A 16,895-nucleotide genomic window follows, 5' to 3' on the forward strand; every position below is an offset into this window, starting at 1 on the left:
AGCAAGGTGGTGTAGCTGAGTACCTAGTACGACTGTATAAGCCCCCATCGTGAACAACCTTAAAATTGGACAGAATACCCTAAGCCATGGTTTTCAGACATTGAACCACAAGCAGCAGAAGCCTGTGGTCCCCAAGACCCAGGGAGAGACCGGGACAGGGTGAGTCCGCCCTTTGCCACCGCCCACCTTTTTCCTGGGGACGGCCCCCCAAATGCCAGCAAAGCCCTGAGGTCCTGCTGAGCGGAGGTCAGCCTTCGGGGGTGGCAGAAACGGCTGGAGGCGGCGTGGCAGGGTGTCACAGAGGCACTCCCCCCCCCCCACCCAGCCTCTCCTCGCCCGGGCCTCAGTTTCCTCATCTGTAGAGGGGGATAACCACACTACCCACCTCATAGCATCATTACGGGAGTTCAAGAGGTTAAAATATGCAAAGCATCAAAACCTTTATATGGCGCATGCTGAGAGCCACGTATCTTCCATTCGGGTCAGTAAAGACGTGCCGAGCGTAGTTAGACGCTGGGTGTTTGGTGTTAGGGGCCCGGAACGCATCTGCCAAAGCCAGGACCTGGGTAGGGTCGTGCTGTGCATGCTCCCGGCGGGGTCCACGGCGCCTTCACTCTTCCGGTGCGGTGTGCACCCACAGCCTTAAAGCGGTCCTGCCCTTTGCCTCGGTAATTCTGCTAATGGCAAGGTAGCCTGAACAAAATACTCCTAAATGCAAAAAGTTCCTTGATTGGTTTAGTCATTGGTTCAGAAATTTGGGGTTTTTTAAAAATATTTTTAAAATGTTTTATTTATTTTTGAGAGAGAGAGGGAGACAGAGTGTGAACGGGGGAAGGGCAGAGACAGGGGGAGACACAGAATCCGAAGCAGACCCCAGGCTCTGAGCCGTCAGCACAGAGCCCGACGCGGGGCTCGAACTCACGAGCTCCAAGACCACGACCTGAGCCGAAGTCGGAGGCTTAACCGACTGAGCCACCCAGGCGCCCCGGAAACTGTTCTTAACACATGAGTGAAATGGTTTGGAAAGGAGCCATTCTCTTATGCAAAGTGTAGCAAGGATTCAGGGCCAGACTGAAGGAGGTGGGTGCTTCACGTTGTGGTTCGTGTTGCAAGATGAACGCCGGGACAGAGAGATTTTCCAGCCTCTCTGAGCAGAGCGGCTGGCCGGAAGAAGAGCTCTCGTGTCCCCACCCCCTGGTGCACGCCTGTCACTTGCCACGTGAAGGAGCCTGGGAAGCCCGGCTCTCTCGTGCGGGGGTTCTGCCTGAAGCACCCTGCTCGGTCCTTGGCATGGCCAGGCTGGCAGCTGGAAAGCTGGGGCCGCCCACTGAGGGTCACGCCAGGCAAAGCAGGTTTGAACTTGGTGCCTCTCCAAAGGCCCTTCCCTTTGACTCTCAAGCCGTGGCCCACGGCCCGCACAACTCTCAGGGGCCGGCACCCACAGGTCCCGGGCCGAGCTGGGCGGGAGGGAGGGAGGTGGGGCTCCCGGAAAGCTGACCGGCTGCAGAGGACGCGGTAACCCCAGAAGCCACCTTGCGGATGGTGGGGGACACCAGGAAGCACGTTACACTGGAGGACTCTCCCGGGGAGGTCTGCGGGGTCCCCAGAAGAAGCTGCGACATGAAGCGGGGAGGACACGGGCCTCTGGGATCTTGCAAGTCTGGGTTGACCCGGCTCTGCCGTCTACGTGATGTGTGTGGCATCGGAGAATTTCGCTCCCCTCTCTGAGCACCAAAGACGTTGCGATGGCGACAGTGAAAACACCTGCCCCTCGGATTGCTGTGAGGATTGCGTGACATGTAATTTGTGAAGCGTCTGATAGGGATTTGAAACTTTCAACCACAAGGGCAGGAAAGGACCCATTCTTACTCTGGACGCAGCAGAGTGTGGGGCTGAGGTTGCAGACTGTGAAGTCAGGGGCAACCGAGCTCCAATATGGCCTCACTAGCTGTTCAACCTCGGGCTGCTTACCTCGCCTCTCTGGGCTTTAGCTTCCTCATCTGTCAGCTGAGGTCGGTAACAAGAGCCCCTGCTCAAAAGGGCTGTCGTGCGGATTAAATGCAAAGATACATGGCAGAGGGGCGCCCGGGGGGCTCAGTCGTAAGCGTCTGACTCCTGATCTCAGCTCAGGTCTTGATCTCGGGGTCACACGTTTAAGCCCTGCGTCGGGCTCTGTGCTGGGCGGAAAGCCTACTTTAAAAAGAAAAAAAAAGACGTGGAAAACACAGGGTCTGCTTCATCACAGCTTCCACCACCGTCATCATCGGTATACCAGAGAATGCTTTGGGGAAGAGGTGACCTTGGAAAGGGCCTTGAAGGCTGAAGAGGAGTTTGAAGGACTCAGCGTGACGCTGGGCCCAGGGCAGGCACCTAAGGAGTATTTGCGGTTGCAAAACAGAGCAGAGCAAGTTCTGCAGGACGGGGGGGTGCCTTCTAGAGACCCCCGGGTGTCGGGGAGAGAGGCTGGGCTTGGGTGGTGGTCAGCCCTGGGTGAGAGTCTGTACGAGGTTCTCCAGGGAGACAGGAGCCCGAGGCTATACTGAGATATATGTACCGAGGTACGTCTGTTCATATGAGCAGATACAGAAAGAGATCTATTGTGAAGGGCTGGCTCACAGGATCACGGAGGCTGAGAAGCACCATGAGGCACCGTCTGCGTGCTAGAAACGCTGACGGCACGGTGCCAGTCCAAACCCAAAGGCCGAGAACTCCGGGACCAGCCGTGTGAGTCCCGGTCCGGGTCCGAAGCCCGAGAACCAGGAGCGCTGATGCCCCAGGATGCGGGATGCGTGTCCCGGCTCAGACAGAGAACAATCCGCCCTTCCTCTGCCTTTCGCTCCGTGCAGACCCTCTGGGGTCTGGACGATGCCCGCCGAACTGGGGAGGGTCCATCTGGCTCACTCAGCCGCCCTATTCAGATGCTGATCTCGCCCAGAACTCTCTCACTGCACGGCCAGCATTAGCATTAACGTCTTACCGGCTCTCTGGGCATCCCTCGCCCAGGTCACGCTGACGCGTGAAATTAACCATCACAGAGTCCCAGCTCTGCCCCCTACTGGCTGAGAGAACCTCCCCGGCCTCGGGTTTCTTCATAGGAAAGCAGGATGGGAAGGACGCTTGCATTGCCTGTCTGGTGTCCCTGCTAAGCCCCCCCCCCCACCCCGGCGCGTGATGGGTGCTTTGTAAATGGCAGTCACCGTTTTGGGTCTCTGGGAATGTAGCAGCCTCCTCTCGGCCACACCAGCCTCCTCTGCCCCGGGACACAGAGATCTGTCACCCACATCCTTACCGTTTCATCTGGGTGCCCTGTCATCACCCCCAACCCTTGCAGTAGAGCTCAAATTTCCCTCCCTCTAGCGCTGGGGTCGGCCAAGCTTCCTCTGTAAAGGCCCAGGCAGCAAATATCTCAGGCCCTGGGAGCCAAGAGGCACCCTAGCAGGTGACCTGGGGCTACTTACATAACAAGGATAAAATGAACATTCCCAAATGCCTCCTTACTTGTGATCAAATCCCAAAATTATAATCCGGGAGAATTTTTTTGTAACACGGGTCGACCAGCGAGCAGAATGAAATTCTTTCGGGGAGAGGAAGACAGTTTGCTTAACTGAGGTTCACGTGGAAAAACTGTTCTTTTTTTTTTTTAAGTTTATTTATTTTGAGAGAGAGAGAGAGGGTGTGGAGGAGGGGCAGAGAGAGAGGGAGAGAGAGAGAATCTCGAGCCGGCTCCGTACTGTCAGCACAGAGCCCAGTGCGGGGCTCGAACCCACGAACCGTGAGAACTTGACCTGATTCGAAGTCAAGAGTCGGAGGCTTAACCGACTGAGCCACCCACGCGGCCCCCGTAAGAGCCATTCTTCACTCACGGGCTGGATGTGACCTCTCGGTGCCTCTCACTTTTCGGAAGGTCTCGGACCATTCACCTGTCGTTTGTTGTTATTTGCTGGATCTCGTTGCGAGAACTGACCCACCGGGACTGTTTGCCTAAGCCCCCCTACAAGTTGCTGCGCTCACGTGCAGAGTATTTACTGGGTCAGGAAGCTATTCGTAGAGCTGGGAGTGAGGCAGTAAACAAGCAAGCCATCCCTCTAAGCTTCCAGCCTAGTGGAGGGAGACGGAAAAGTGAAAAGACAAGCCCCTTGACCTTCCTGAGCCCCAGGCTTCCCTGCTATAATGTGGGCATAATCATCTGTGACCGTGGCTTCAGCAGGTGGTCGGGAGGCCCGAGGAAGCAGACAGCACGCTTCGCTAACCTAAAGCACCCTACTGACGTGAGCCCGGCACCTGAGGCACGCTGCTATTTTTAGCTGGTCTTGTCTCAAACCAGAGATTTTGACAAGCGACCTTCAGGTCTCATTGCAGTTAGGAGGGATGGCAGAGAGAAGAGAGAGACATCGGTTCATCGAGGAGACGGGGCCGTTGCCAGCGCGAGATGAATCCTGGTGCAGGTACGTGTTGGGGGTGGGGGGTGCGGGGTCCGGTGGGGGGGGGTGGGAGGCGCGTTCCTCGTGCCCTTGAGCCCTCTGCGGCTCCTCCCAGGGCATCTGGGGGGATTCTCTCCCGGCATCCCATGACGGTGGGTAGAAGCGAGCATCTCAATTTGCATCGTGAAGCAAGTCCTCAGAGCGGGTCTCGCCTGGTGCATTCTTCCCCCCCCCACCCCCGGCACGTCCACCCCCTCGTCCACATGGCCAGCTCATCATTGCTCCTCACAAGGGGGCTGCCTGCCTCCCCGCAGACTCATGCACCTGCCCAGGGGTGTCCTCTGTCCCACTAATGAGCCTCCCATCAAAGGAAGGCTCCTTTCTATGCCGAGAGGCCCCATCTGGGGAGGAGGGCCCAGATGGTAAGAGGGGGCCCAGGAGGGGCCCGCTGCTGAGGCGGGAACCCAGGAGTCCCTTGTCTGGGGGACTTTGAAGCCAGCCGCTGAGCTCCATGCATCACCCCAGGGCTTGGAGCTAATAAGGTATGAGAGCCAGGAGAACGTCCGCATCATCTCGTTCAACAGTTTTCAAACTATTTTAGCGGCGACATTTTTTTCTTCAAACAAAATCCTGCAGGGAACACGAACTCACAAAGTGTTGAGGTGGCCAGGTGTCCTGGTTACAAGTCCAGGTTTGAAAGAGGAAAAGGATGGGCTTTTTGAACAAATGACGGGGAGCGACTGGATTTCCACAGGCTACAACATGAACTTGACTTCAGCCTCCCGTCTCATATAAAAATGAACTCCAAACGGATCATGGACTTAAAAGTAAAACACACAACTATAAAACATTCCGAAGAAAACATAGAAGAATGTCTTTAGGACCTAGGGCTAGGGTTGATTTCCTCCCCTCCTCCTCCTCCTCCTCTTCCTCTTTTTCCCAGATCATTGGCTGGTGGTAAAAAGATATAACTCAGGAGCAGACAGACGGAAGAGACCCACAAGGCAAGGGTTGGGGGAAGGGCGAGGGCCTTCCCTGCCCTCTCTCAGAGCTCCCTTTCCCCCCACATCTCCACTTTTTCACCCACCCAGAAGCTCCAGGCTAGGAACACGATGCCAAAGCACAGTCCATAAGAGAAAAAAAAATTCATAAACTGGACTTCATCAAAATCAGGAAATTTTGCTCTATGGGAAACCCTGTTAAGAGGACGGAAAGGGGGCGCCTGGGTGGCGCAGTCGGTTAAGCGTCCGACTTCAGCCGGGTCACGATCTCGCGGTCCGTGAGTTCGAGCCCCGCGTCGGGCTCTGGGCTGATGGCTCAGAGCCTGGAGCCTGTTTCCGATTCTGTGTCTCCCTCTCTTTCTGCCCCTCCCCCGTTCATGCTCTGTCTCTCTCTGTCCCAAAAATAAATAAACGTTGAAAAAAAAAAAAAAAAAAGGACGGAAAGCCCAGCTACAAACCGGGAGAAAATACTTTGAACCCACATGTCTGACAAAAGACTCATATTGAAAATATATACGGTCGCCTGGGTGAGGCTGGGTCGCTGAGCAGCCGACTTCAGCTCAGGTTATGATCTCACGGTTTGTGGGTTTGAGACCCTCTTCGGGCTCTGTGCTGACGGCTCGGGGCCTGGAGCCCGCTTCGGATTCTGTGTCTCCCTCTCTCTCTGCTCCTCCCCTGCTCACGCTCTGTCTCTCTCTCTCTCTCAAAAATGAATAAACATTAAAAACAATTTTTTAAAAAGATACTTAAAAAAAGAAAATATAGAAAGAACCCTCAAAACTCAACAGTAAAAAAAAAAAAATGCAATTAGGAAAACCAGGAGACATGTCACTGAAGAGGGTTTACAGATACCGATTAGGGGCGTGAAAAGATGTTCAGCGTCACCAGCCAGAAGGGAAATGCAAATCAAGACCCCAGCGAGACATCGCGTGTGGAGAAGCCGGCTCTCTCGCACGCGGCCAGTGGGGACGTAAAATGCGACAGCCGCTCTCGAAAATGCTTTGGTGGTTTCTTTAACGAAACGAAATACACACTTAGCCTCTGACCCAGCGATTACACACCCGGGGCGCCGATCCCGGAGAAACAAAAACCCAGGTCGACACCAAAACCGATCTACAAGTGTTCCCAGCAACTTTGTTTGCAACAGCCAAACTCTGGAAACAAACAAGATGTCCTCTCATTGGACAAATGGTTAAGCAGGCCGCGATAGGTCATACCGAGGAACACAACGCGATAAGAGAGAGGAACAAACCGCTGATACACAACAGTTTGCACAGACCTCAAGGGATTAGGCTGAGTGTGAACACTCAGCCTTAGAAGGGTCTGATTCCAGGGGCGCCCGGGTGGCTCAGTGGGTGAAGCATCCGGCTGCCCATCTCGGCTCAGGTCATGATCTCATAGCTCATGAGTTCGAGTCCCACCCTGGGCTCTTTGCTGATGGAGCAGAGCCTGCTTGGGATCGTCTCTCCTTTTCTCTCTCCCCCTCCCCCACTTGTGCATGCACGCACTCTCTCTCTCTCTCTCTCTCTCTCTCTCAAAATAAGTAAATAAGCTTCAAAAGAAGTGGATGATTCCATTTACAAAACATTCTCGAAAGAACAAAATCACAGAGATGGAGAACAGACTGGTGGTTGCCAAGGTTTAGGGACTCCAGGTGGGAGGGAGGGGGCTGTGACCACGAAGGACAGCCCCAGGGAGATCTCTGCCGTCAAAGAGCAGCTCTGTGTCTTCACTGGGGTGGTGGCCACACAACCCTACACAGGCGACACAAGGTGGCAGAGGAGGATACATCGCACCAATGTCAATTTCCCGATTTGGGAATTGTACCACAGTTGTGCGAACGCAACTGTTACGGGAAACGGGCAAAGGGTACGTGTAAGGACCTCTCTGTACTATGTATGCGGCTGCCTGTGAATCCATTATTTCAAAATTAAAGGAGAAACAAGTGAATAAACAAAAAAGTTCAGGCTCTGAAGTCACTCAGAATCGGGTTCAAATCCCAGGTCCCCACGGTTGGCTTGCCGTGTGACTTTAGGCAGATTGCATCACCTCTCTGTGCTTCCTGTCCCCTTCTGTTACCCGTGACCACCTCGGGAGTTTGTAAGGGTTGACTGACAGAGTGCACACGTGCCTATAAAGTATCTGGTGGGTGGTAAGGGCCCAACAGATGTGTGTTATCATTTTGAAAATCTGATAGAACCGGGCTGGGGGACCTTGGGCACGGGTACCTCCGAGGAAGCTTCGCCGGAAGGCCGCTGATGAGGTTGTGCAGCACCTGTCGCACGGGGAGACTGAGACCCTGTGCTCCTGGGTCTCTTGCACCTCAGCTGCCCCCTCCCCACCCACGTGGTCACGGGCATTCATTCCCGTGGGTCGATCCTGGGCGCTCCTTGTACGAGCCCCACAAGATCCCAGTGATACGTGGACAGGGCTCTTAGCTAACGCAAGTTCCTCTTTCTCGAGGGCTCCTTCCGGCCCAGGCTCGGGGTTCGTGCCCTTGACTCTTTTTTAACAATCCCAGCAGGTAAGGTCCATCCCCACCCTGACTTTACACATCAGGTGACGAAGTCCAGAGGAACGCAGGAAGCGACCCAAGGCTCTGGCGTGAGTCCAGCAGTGGCTGTGGTCTGACCTGGGTCTGTGGGTCCAGGGGCTCCCCTCCCAAGGTCTAGGAGAAGGGCACCCAACTCATACCCCAACTCAACACGCTGAGTACCATTCCGAGACTAGCTCACTTGGGCCACAGAATGAGGCTCTGAAGTAGATTTTATTGTTAAAATTTCCACTTGCAGAGGAGGGAAGCGAGGCACAGAGAGGCTCTTGAACTTGTCCAAGATCACACAGCAAGCGACAGAGCCGGAGGGAGTCTCCATCTCCCTCCCTCACTGTCTCTCACACGGGTCCACCCTTTCCTGCCTTTCCAGAAGGGCCCTGCCTGCATTCCTGGGGCCACCTGTACTCTCCGCGGCCCCGTGAGTCATCTGGAGACCCCCCTCCTTGTCAGACTGGTTGCCCAGAGATCCCCGGCACCCTGTATTGGACACAGAGCATTAGGTCGTGGTGTGGGCGGAGAAGGCTTCACAGTCCAGCCAGATTCCTTCCTTCCCTCCAAGGCAGGGAAGGGGAACCAGCCCAAGACACAAGCGATTTAATGAGGTTTGGTAATAAACAAACTCTTTGGGCGGGAGGGGGGGGGAGGTGTGTATAATGATAGTTATTTAAACCATCCAGAAGATAAAAAGTAATGAGTAGTTTACTTGTCAAGGTGGCTTCTGGCCCAGTGGAAGGGAGTCAACACGTGGCCCTCCTCCTTTGGGCTCAGAGCGGGAGACAGCTGCCCTTCTCTGGCCTTTAGTTTTCGCATCCCTCAAAGGAGGGGACTGGGTTCCGGCTAGAAAATAATCCTTTCCGGAGCAACCTAATAGACCCAGAAATGACTATATTTCACACATACACGCTAGATACTTCGGGCCAAGGTCAGGTTCCCACCTGCAAGGCTCAGGTTCTCGGCTGCCAGCTTCCGGCTGCCTGAGCCCCATAATCAGGCCGGTGTTTGATGACGGGTTGCACACACCTGGTCACACAGGCAAAGCCAAGAAGTCTTCCGTGGATCAGGTCCAGGCCTGCGTGATTCAACGTGTACCTTTCAACAGGCTTGCTTTCTCGTTCACTGCCCGACTTCCGTTCGCGGTGGATTTTTTTTTTTTTAAGTTTTTATTTCTTTATTTTTGAGGGGGGTGGCAGAGAGAGAGGGAAAGAGAGACAGAGAGCCCGATGCAGGGCTCGAACCCACGAACCACGAGATCATGACCTGAGCCCCAATCCAGAGTCAGACACTCGATCGACAGCGCCACCCAGGCGCCCCATGGTGGATTTTTCTAGATCATCAGAGTCCGTGGCTCATCACAGACCAAAGAACGTCAGGGCTGGGAGAGCTGTCCGAGAGCCGTGAATCCTGATCTCTCAAAACGAAGTCGTTTCTGAACCACTTTCTTTATTTTTGTAAGATCTATGTAACACCTGATGAGTATCTTGCTTTAAATAAACACCTACTTTGGGGAGCCTGGGTGGCTCAGTCGGTGAAGCGTCCGACTTCGGCTCAGGTCACGATCTCGCAGTCTGTGAGTTCGAGCCCTGCATCGGGCTCTGGGCTGATGGCTCAGAGCTTGGAGGCTGCTTCCGATTCTGTGTCTCCCTCTCTCTCTGACCCTCCCCCGTTCATGCTCTGTCTCTCTCTGTCTCAAAAATAAAGAAACGTTAAAAAAAAAATTAAATAAACACCTACTTTAAGTTGAAGTGAATAATTTTTATTTTTTCCTTTTTTAAAGCTTATTTATTGGGGCGCCTGGGTGGCGCAGTCGGTTGAGCGTCCGACTTCAGCCAGGTCACGATCTCGAGGTCCGGGAGTTCGAGCCCCGCGTCGGGCTCTGGGCTGATGGCTCGGAGCCTGGAGCCTGTTTCCGATTCTGTGTCTCCCTCTCTCTCTGCCCCTCCGCCGTTCATGCTCTGTCTCTCTCTGTCCCAAAAATAAATAAACGTTGAAAAAAAATTAAAAAAAAAAAAAGCTTATTTATTTTGAGAGAGAGAGAGAGAGAGTGTGTGTGTGCAAGTGAGGAAGAGGCAGAGACAAAGAGAGACAGAGAACCCCAAGCAGGCTCAGCTCTGTCAGTGTATAGCCAGATCTGGGGCTCGAACTCTACAAACCTCGAGATCATGACCTGGCCCGAAATCGAGAGTCAGTTGCTTAACCGACTGAGCCACCCGGGCACCCCTGAAATGAACAATTTTTAAAAAGACACTCTATATCGTACATTATTGAAAACACGGATTTGGTTGCTAATGACACACACACACACACACACACACACACACGTATTTCTAATATGCTCTGAAATGAATTTGCAGCAATTGGAATTAAAAACAATTTTTTTAATGTTTATTCATTTTTGAGAGAGAGAGAGAGAGAGAAACAGAGTGCGAGCCAGGGAGGGGCAGAGAGAGAGGGAGACACAGAATCCGAAGCAGGCTCCAGGCTCCGAGCTGTCAGCACAGAGCCCGCCGTGGGGCTCGAACCCGCGAATCGTGAGATCATGACCTGAGCCGAAGTCGGACGCTTCACCGACTGAGCCCCCCCAGGCGCCCCTCAATTAGAATCTTCTAAATATTCATCCGTGTGCCAGCCTCAACCTCCAGGGGCATAGCTGTGCTGCATTTCCATGGCGCGTGCCCACGAAGCGTGTCTATAACGTATTTCCACCGAGCACACCCACGAAGCGTGCCATTGGTGCGTGTCCACAGTGCCCATCCGTGGTCCCTGTCTAGGGTGCGCGTCCCTGGAGCACATCCACAGAGCACATCCCTGGAGCATGTCCATGGGGCATGCCCCAGGGGCACATCCGCGGAGCACTGACCTATCCCTTTCATGTTGCAGTGAGGATGCCTGGGGCCCAGGCGGGGTTGCCCACAGCCTACACCTAATATTGCCGAGGCATATTCTGAGAAGGGGCCCAGGTCTCAGGGTTGAGCAGCAGGGAGGGGTGGCAAAAAGACTGTGAGTTTCCCAATCACAGAGCCCGAATCACCACCTTGGAACGCACCAGTTGAACAACCTCTCTGAGCCTCAGTTTCCCCATTAGAAAATGCACCGCTGTACCCACACAGAACCCACCTCACAGGGCTGGCACCTTACTAGCACTCGGCCTGTAGTCATCGCCTTCCTCCTTCTCCACTTCGCCCAAAACAACAGAACGCATTCTCACCTCGGGGCCTTTGCACATGCTGTTCCTACTGCCTGAACGCCTGAACGAAGAGAGGCAGCTTGTGAACCGCAGGGCTCTGTGCCGACTGTGGTCTAGGAGCCCAACCTAAGGCCGTGATGTGGCCGCTGTGACATGCCTGGCTTTGGGAGGGTTCTGCCCCCGGCAGGGGACTTGCTAGCCCACGTGGTCCGCTCCCAGAAGAGCACAGACCTGGAGCAGAAGCTGGGCCCTGGCACTATCCGGCTCCCAGCCCAGCGTTCCTGTCGCCCACAGCGGACATCGTATTTGAAGATGGTGCCTCTTCTGGGGACACAGCCAGAAGAACCATTTGCACGAATGCTGTAATCCACCCGCTGCTTCCAGCTTCAGAGCGGAGCCGGGACTCCGATAGGCATAGCGAGGTAAGGAATGAAAAGAAGGGGCCCTAGGAAGAGGGGGGATTTCAGAAGGGGAAGGGGGGCACGGGTGGGGGGCGTAGCAAGGAGAGGGCTGACGGGTGACAGTGGAGAAAGTATCGGAACGGCTGGTTGAAATCAGGAACTATACATTTTAGTCTCTGCCACTAGGCAAGAGTTAGGCAAAGAGCGTATCATTATTCCTTATATTTTATCATCCCGTTGTTATGTCCCATGTTCAACCCTCGTGAGCAGGAAACACTAAAGCCGTCGTCCACTCGCTAACAGGCACTGAGTTGCGGTGTTCTCGCGATCGCACGACGGGGAAACTGAGGCGCGACCAGGAGGGCTCTGCCGGGCTCAGTGGCCCCTGTTGCGTGGACGTCTTTCTGGCCGAGTTTCCCCAGAGGGGGTGGAGGAGGCGACTCAGACAGTGCTACGTTGACCTGAGGCCACGCTGTCCCCTGTCTCCAAGGCTCTCTCTCCGGAACAGCGCTTTCCAGTTTAGGGAGCGCTTTAAGGTGCCAGCCCTGGGAGCAGGCAGGGCAGGAGGTGCTGGCCCCCCGAGAGGTGAGGAGCCCACGCCCTGGAGAGGGCAGCGCAGAGGGGGACAGCATGGACCCCCCTGCACACGTTCCAAATGCCAGGGAGCGTGCTGCCTGGTGGGCCACAGCCTGTCCCCTTCTGCAGGGTGGCTGTCCCTGCCTCCATTTTACCTTTGTGGGGCCTGAGGGGCGCCTGGGGGGCTCAGCCGGTGAAGCGACTGACTTCGGCTCAGGTCATGATCTCACGGTTCGTGGGTTCGAGCCCCGCGTCGGGCTCTGTGCTGATGGGCCTGCTTCCGATTCTGTGTCTCCTCCTCTCTCTGCCCCTCCCATGCTCATGCTCTGTCTCTCTCTTTCTCTAAAATAAATAAACATTTTTTAAAAAAGGTTTTTTTTATTTAAAAAGTAGGAACCGGGGGCGCCTGGGTGGCGCAGTCGGTTAAGCGTCCGACTTCAGCCAGGTCACGATCTCGCGGTCCGTGAGTTCGAGCCCCGCGTCGGGCTCTGGGCTGATGGCTCAGAGCCTGGAGCCTGTTTCCGATTCTGTGTCTCCCTCTCTCTCTGCCCCTCGCCCGTTCATGCTCTGTCTCTCTCTGTCGCAAAAATAAATAAACGTTGAAAAAAAAAATTTTTTTAAAGTAGGAACCGTGGGACCAGTAGGAGGGAAATTGTGAAGGGGCTGCTTGTTTTGTTTTGTTTTATTGATTTATTTTTTAATTTACATCCAAGTCAGTTAGCATATAGTGCAACAACGATTTCAGGACTAGATTACAGTGATTCATCCCCTCTGTATAACACCCAGTGCCCATCCCAACAAGTGTCTTCCTTAATGCCCCCTGCCCGTTTAGCCCATCCCCCCTCCCACAACCCCTCCAGCAACCCTCTGTTTGTTCTCTATATTTGAGAGTCTCTTCTGTTTTGTCCCTCTCCCTGTTTTTATGTTATTTTTGCTTCCCTTCCCTTATGTTCATCTGTTCTGTGTCTTAAAGTCCTCAAATGAGTGAAGTCATAGGATGTTTGTCTTTCTCTGACTCATTTCACTTAGCATAATACCCTCCAGTTCCATCCACGTAGTTGCAAATGGCAAGATTTCATTCTTTTTGACTGCCGAGTAATACTCCATTGTATGTATATCCCACATCTTCTTTATCCATTCATCCATCGATGGATATTTGGGCTCTTTCCATACTTTGGCTATTGTCGATAGTGCTGCTCTAAACACGGGGGTGCATGCGAGGGGCTGCTTGTTCTTGAGGTGCAGGTGATGGGGCTACAAACGTAAGCCCCTCAAACCCTCAGGAAGAGAAGCAGGGGCATCGGCTCCAGGGACGTGGCAAAGCAGAGGTTGAGTAAGTGTTTGTTGAATTTCCTTAAATCTTGGTCTTCACTGTCCAGCACGTGAGGCTGGGTGTCCAGCATCTCATAGCTTCTCTCACTGGACTTAGGCAGAGACTAAGTCCCACAGGGCATAGAGAGTAAGGCTTCCCTTGAGAAATGGGGTATGACTTTCCACACTTTGAGTTACATAGAAATCATCTGTGGGATCTTGATAAAAATGCAGATTCAGATTCAACAGATCTGGGGCCGAGCCTGAGATTCTGCTTCTTTTTTTTTTTTTAATGTTTATTTATTTTTGAGAGAGAGAGAGAGAGAGACTGAGCATCAGCGGGGGAGGGGCAGAGAGCGAGGGGGGCACAGAATCTCAAGCAGGCACCAGGCTCCGAGCTGTCAGCACAGAGCCCGACGCGGGGCTCGAACCCACGAACCCGGAGATCATGACCTAAACCAAAGTCGGACACTTAACCGACTGAGCCACCCAGGCGCCCCTGAAATTCCGTGTTTCGGGGACCACGCCAAGGGTTTCCTGAAGTGGCTTGCTTACCGGCCACCGTGTGGCCGATTCTGTGGCCTCAGGTGGTTTCAGAGCTTCTCTGGGCTTCCCTTCTTCCTCTGGGAAGCACACAGGTCAACAAAGCTACACGGAAAGCATGCTCCTGTCAGGCTGCCCTGGGTGCTTGCTGGAAAAACAAAGGTGAATAAAACCACAGGCCTGGGAGGGCCTTGCAGACAGGGCGGCTTAAAAGTCCAATGATAATATTTAAAGATCCTTTGGATTCTAAAATGTCATGGCTCCCTGGCAGAAATAGAGCTGGAGGGGTTTCCTCTCCCAGAAAACACCTTTCCAAACATTAGGACAAGGATCCCCATCACCTACTGTTCTCAGGACCAGGGAATATTCCTCCACAAGTAACCCTAAAAGACATTTAGTGCAAGCTCCAGCTTGCCATTTAACAGATGGGAAAACTCGGGAGAGTGTTGGGTCCGGAGCAAGTTACTGGCTTTCCAGCTGTGCTTTCAAAGGTAGCGTCGTCCAATAGAAACAAAGCGTGAACCACACAGCATTTTAACTAAGCAATTTTAAATTTTGTGGTCGCCACATCGGAAAGAGTAAAAACGGAACAGGTGATGTTAATTTTAATACTCCATTAACCTAATGCCAAAAAGATGATCATTTCAGCGTGTGATCAAGAGAATAAAATTAGTAATGGGGTATTTTACATTCTTTGTTTTTATTGGACGAAGACTGAAATTCAGTGTCGGTTCGCCTACAGCACGGCTTAATTTGCATTAGCCACATTTCCAGGGCTCAGTAGCCCGTGTGTAGCCAATGGCTACCATGTTGGACGGTGAATATCCAAATGATGGCACCCTCCCCTAACCCAACTGTACAAACACAGCCCATCGGGACCAATTTTCCATTGGTCACTAGCATCTTTCTCATGATCAGTGGTCATTTTTTGTAGACACTGGCATTGTAGCTTTCCGGGGTCAAGTCGAATAGCATTCCATTTCTGGGAGGGACCTTCAGCGCAGCCTAATCTTTTTTTTTTTTTTTTTTAATGTTTATTTTTGAGAGACTGAGAGAGCTCTAGCGGCGGGGTGGGGCGGAGAGAGAGGGAGACACGGAATCTGTCAGCACAGAGACCGATACGGGGCTCGAACTCACGAACCGTGAGATCATGACCTGAGCCGAAGTCGGACACTTAACCGACTGAGCCACCCAGGCGCCCCCAGCACAGCCCAATCTAACTTGACATATGCCTTTATCGAACACCAGAAGGGGTCAAACAGCCTGCTGTGGGGCCCCGCGATGGCAGGCTGGCAGTCGGAACCCACGCCTCCACAGCTCCTTGCGTGTCCTGCTCGTAACCCGGTGCCGGCCACCTAGGAGGCGCCCGGAGAACCTTCTTCGTTCCTCCTCTTCGAGTTTTGCACCAAACCGGCCTGTCCCCAGAGCACCGGCTCCATTAAAGTGAGATACGATGCAGAGCACGTCTGGGAGGAGGAAGTGTCACTTCCAGCTCGCCTGGCGGGTGCAACCTCCCCGGGTCACAATCATTACATAAGCGGTGGGTCCAGCCCCGAAAGCCACGCCGGCTTTCCCCAGGAGAGTGGTGTGGAACCGAGGCATGCGCGTGCAGAAATGGCTTTTGCCATCCGACGAGTCGGGCCAGTTCTCGGGTGTTATCCCCAAAGTGCTTTTCTAGCGCAGCGCGACCTCAAGAAAAACCAGTTTCACCCACACCACACCTAGGATCACATGATGCAACCCGATCTCAGCGTCTGGTTGCATCAGTGTTTTCTGACGCCTCTGTCTTCTGCGCTGGCAGAAAGCTTTATAATGGGGAAGGAGAAAAAAAAGAAAAAAAGAAAAAAGAAAAAGGCTCGCGGGCTGAAATCTAAAAGTACTATGAGTATTTCTCCTAATTGGCCACACAGGGTGCTTGGAGAATAAACACCCAACCGACCACGGAGGCCTGGCAAGCATCAGCACGCCATTTCCTGAAGGGGACTTGATGGCATATTTAGGCAAAATGCTTTTCTGGTTCGTTCTACTCCTGTTTTATATGAAAGCATCAAGGTGGAATCTCCGAAATCTTTTCTTAATGCGGGTCTATTAAGAAGAGGCTTTCAAAGGGTGTTTGTGTTCCCTGTCTTGACCTATCTGAAAAATCTCTGGAAAGTACCAGTTGGTTTCTCATTCCTAAAGTCGCTCCTGGCTCCCCGGACACGGAGACTTTTGACGGATCAAACCCCTCAGATTTGGGCCCCTTGGTTTCTCTGCTTTGCTTTAGACATTTGTTGCCTCCTGACTCCTGCTTCTTGCTCTGAGGATTAAAGAAGGAATTAACTGCAAAAATCCTAGAACTCTTATCCATCTTTGGGAAGTTGTCTAAAGATGAAACTTCCCGGTAACAGTCTCTGCCTAAGACAAAAGGAAGCACAGTTGAAAATCCTCGGTAGGAGACCCTGTGCTATTCAGATCATATCATAGGAGGGGAGACTAGGACATCATCCCCCTCCCAGGATGAGCAAACAGAGCTTCTAAGAAAAATCAACCCTTAGTATGGCTCACCAGGTGCTACAGGATCTAGCTCTTGCCTACTTCCTCCGCTCTGGCCACACTGCTTTTCTCGTCCAGCCCCACTCTCCCTCCACATGGTCTCTCAAGGTCCCCGGACTTTTGTCTACACTGTTCCTCCTCGTGCCCTGGTCTTCGCATCACTGTTCGTCTGGCGAATCTTACCCACCCTCAAAGTCACTCGGCTTAACCTCCTAAAGGAGGCTTTCCCTGAACTCAGAAGAGGATGAATTTCCTTGGCATAAAGTTCCCACACGGGTGCTACTCTGCAATGCTTACGTTGGAGAGGAGAGAGCTTTCCTCGACCTTCTTTAGGGTTCTAGGCTGGGTCCGAAAATCATGCCGACAAAG

The sequence above is a fragment of the Lynx rufus genome, unplaced genomic scaffold (assembly GCF_022079265.1).
Source record: "Lynx rufus isolate CCGP_SWC_20201006 ecotype Redwood Valley unplaced genomic scaffold, mLynRuf1.p SCAF_2, whole genome shotgun sequence".
NCBI lineage: Eukaryota > Metazoa > Chordata > Mammalia > Carnivora > Felidae > Lynx > Lynx rufus.